This window comes from Falco naumanni, chromosome Z (assembly GCF_017639655.2).
Source record: "Falco naumanni isolate bFalNau1 chromosome Z, bFalNau1.pat, whole genome shotgun sequence".
Taxonomy (NCBI): Eukaryota; Metazoa; Chordata; class Aves; order Falconiformes; family Falconidae; genus Falco; species Falco naumanni.
This window is the reverse complement of record NC_054080.1, coordinates 23398446-23402658: the sequence shown is the minus strand read 5'-3', so window position 1 is coordinate 23402658 and position 4213 is coordinate 23398446.

Genomic DNA, 4213 nt, shown 5'->3' with positions numbered 1-4213 from the left:
AACTGCGGTTGTTCAGTCTGGAGAGGAGGATGCTCAGGGGGGACCTTACTGCTCTCTGCAGCTCCCTGACAGGAGGCTGTAGGCAGGTGGGGGTTGCTCTCTTCTCCCAGATAACAAGTGACAGGACAAGAGGAAACAGCCTCAAGCTATGCCAGGGGACCTTTAGATTGGGTATTGGGAAAAATTGGGTAATTGGGAAAGGGTGGCCAAGCATTGAACAGGCTGCCCAGGGACATGGTGGAATCACCAGCCCTGCAGCTGTTTCAAAAACACATAGATGCGGTGCTTAGCCACACGGTTTACTGATGGACATGGCAGTCCTGCGTTAACGGTTGGACATGATGATCTCAAAGATATTTTCCAACCCCAATGATTCTATGGCTCTAAGTGCCCGCCAGCTCTGCATTCATTTGCTGACATGGTGCCAGGAATATTGCTTCCTGCGCTTCCTCAGCCACCCTTCTCTCTTGTGGTTTTACTCCACTTCAAGCAATGAACATGTCTTTTGTGTCCTTGAACCACGTACGTGAGGATGGCAGTCAAACAGGAAAGCTGAGAAAATGCAGCCCAATACTGCCCTTGGTTTCAACACTCCTGCTTTCCCAGGAGCTCCAGCCCTGCTGTCCCAGAGCATACACGTATGTATATCAGCTCTGCGGCTGCTTTAACCACACCAGCACAGGTCACAGGACACTCACTGTGAATACAGCCTCCAGCACTCGCCGGTGCACATACAGCAGGCCTGAAGGCAGCTGCCACCATAAGCTGGAACTTAAAAGCATCCCGAAAGCAGCAGCGTTGACAAATGGAAACACCATACTTTCAAATAAACGCAGATTCCAGCACTGGCACCAATTTGCAGAACTGCAGAGCGAGGCAGCTCCGTCCAGCCGCACTCAGGTCTCTTGGCTGGGCTGCTCAGCTGCAGAGCTAAGGGCCATCTTCTGCCTCCGTTAGGGAAAGGGTAGGTTCCCTTGAAAAGGCCCAAGAGCCAACGCTCTTCTGCACACACATAGTCCTCCCCTCCCTGGGAGGGACCCTCAGGCAGCCAAGTTCCTAAAGAGCAGTACGATTTGAAGATGGAAAACAGTAGAATTTCAAGTTAAAATAGAATCTCTTTGGAGTAAAAGGTGCTGGCAAAATCGTTGATGTTTCATTTTCAAATTATATTGCAAATGTTTCCCTTCAGTGTCAACAGATACACAGCATGACATTTCAGCACAGGTAAAAGCCTGATGTGGCAATTAGGACAAACTAGATTCTTTAGCCTCTCCTCAAATTAGAGCGACTGGTTTATGGGCACACTTGAGAACTTTTTCCCTGCAAGTCACCTGTTGCCATCAATTGTAAGAAATACAATTCCAGCCAGGGTACTGCAGAGCTGGAATGTAATAATGGGAACGACTCAGCTACTGTATTTTCAGCTTTTATTCAAAAAAAAAAAGAATAAGAACCACACACATCATGTTTACATTTCAGGATATTTTTAAACAAGGCTGTTTTTTTAAAGCTTTAGATATCTAAAAAGTGTCTACATGATTCAATCCTGCATGGAGCTTTGCAAATCACACAGTAGTCACCAAACAGCTATATTGCACAAAGATCCACACAATACCACACCATTCTTAGCTTAGTCTACATTGTAAAGTGCTGTTCCATAGGAAGAAAATTGTTCTGGAAAAATAAGTATCTGGATAGCCGAGTACTGCTGAACTGTAGTTCTGAAATGTGACGCTTCCATTGTAGCCGAACAACTCTGACAGTGAGTTGTCAGTGCCTCTGACAGTGGGGGGGGGCTCATTTAATAAGGTGGAGTCAGCACCACAGAGTACTGTCATGAATGCATCCTAAGTATTCAAGTAATACCAAAAGGCAAATCCATTTCTAAACTCAGAATGAGATAAATACAAGCAGACATACCAAAAGGACTATGAAAAGAAGGAAAACACATAATTGCGCCATCCTTGACTTTGCCTGAGTGCATGTATGGAAGACTCCTTTAGTCAGCCTCAGAAGGTGAGAGGAGAAACGAGGCGTTGTAGGATGGTTACCAGTACAGCAGGAGGAAATGTGAAGGGCAGGGCATAGGGGGAAAGAAAGGCTACGATAACCACCTTTTACAAAAATCAATGACTCACAGGATAAGTAACGAGGGACAATTCGCCATTTCTCCTGCAGGAGAAAGTTCCAGGAGATACCCACTGCTTCCCCGCTGCTGCCTGGGAGGCCCAAGTGCTTCTCATACAAGCACACAACGAAGCTGTGCAGCAGGCTTCCACACAGCCTCACTAAGGCAGAAACGTTTGCGGGTGAGACCCCAACAAGAAGGTGCCCTTGCTGGGCCTTTCTAGCCGCGACAGGGCTGTCGTGCTCACCTTGGCACGGATGGCATTTTGGCCAGATACCGTTCCTGCCGATTAGAGGTGACAGGGGCCGCCAGGCAGAGGCCTGGGAGAGAGGACACTGGGAGGGGTGGGCTCTGGGTCAGGTCAGTGCAACAGTTCAGACAGCAAAGGGCACAAAGGTTTTGCATTATGAGCTACATTCTTCTAAGTGTGTTGTGATTTTTCAGGTCCCATTTCGTAGCTCTACAGCTGTATACATGTACTTAGTAAGCATACTTCTCACACACACTCATCAAGACGCAACACTATCCCCAAATTAGAAAGCATATCCCCAAATTAGAAAGCACCGAGTATGTATTAGAAACATCCGTCACTTTAGATCCTGATTTTTCCACACCACAAGTTAACAGTGCAAGTAACCCCCATGTTTTTTCACAGAGATTTCTATCGACAGATGCAGTCCACTGCCGTGGCCAGTAAGAGCACATGATGGATCCTCCTGGAAGGCATCTCAAAACCCACGGAAGACAGGGAGGTGATTAGCGACAGCCAGCAAGGGTTCACCACAGGCAAATTGTGCCTGACTCCTCTAGTGGCCCTCTGTGGTGGAGTGGCTGCATCAGCGGACAAGGGAAGAGCTACCGATGTCATATACCTGGACTGCTGTCAGGCCTTTGATATGATCCCCCACAACATTCTTCCCTCTAAATTTGAGAGGGATGGGCTTGATGGATGGAGCAGGAACTGCCCTGGGGGGCCATGGGCAAAGAGTTTTATAGTCAACAGCTCAGCATGCAAGTGGAAACCAGGAACAAGTGGTGTCCCTCAGGGAGGGGTTTCTACTGGCACTGGTAGTACCTCCACTAAGAGCAGACAATGGGATTTGGTGCACCCTTACCAAGTCTGCAGTTGACACCAAGCTGAGCAGTTCAGTCGCCAGAGGGACCTTGACAGGCTTGAGAAGTGTGCCCATGTGAACCTCATGAGTTCACCAAGGCCAAGCGCAAGGTCCTGCACCCGGGTCGGGGCAACCTCCTGGTATCAATACAGACCGGGGATGGAGAGCAGCCCTGCAGAGAAGGACTTGGACATCCCAGTGGGAGAAACATCGAACTTGTACCAGCGATGCGCACCCACAGCCCAGAAAGCCAATTGCATCCTGGGCTGCTGGGTGGCCAGAGGGGCAAGGGAGTGGATTCTCCCACTCTGCTCTCCTAAGACCCCACGCGGAGTATTGCATCTGGCTCTGAGGCCCCGAGCATGAAGCAGGTCCAGGGGAGGCCCACAGAAGCGATCAGAAGGCTGGAACACCCTGGAAAGGCTGACAGAGTTGGCCTTACTCAGCCTGGAGAAGGGAAGGCCCCAGGGAGACTTCACTGTGGCCTTTCCGTAGATAAGGAGGGCTTGCAAGAATGATGGAGAGAAACTTTCTACAGGCCTTGGTAAAGCCAGGACCAGGGGCAACAGTTTTAAATGTAACAAGGGTGTGTTTAGATCAGATTTAAGGAAGACATTTCTAACACTGAGGGTGGGAAGACCCTGGAACGGGCTGCCCAGAGCAGCTGTGGATGTCCCATCCCTGGAAGTGCTCAACGTCAGGCTGAAGAGAGCTTTGAACAACTTCATCTAGTGAAAGATATCCCTGCCCATGGCAGGGGGTTGTACTAGATGATTTTGAAAGGTCTTTTCCAACCCAAACCGATCTGTAGTTCTGTGTTTCTATGAAAAACTACCGTGGGATAGTTTTTAACATGACGGGAACAGAAATTTGAGGGGAGACATCCTTTAAGGCAGAAATAGGGTCTCATAACTTAATCAGTGCATTTTTTTACATTCTTACTAGAAAAACAAGCTGCTACTAGATAAAA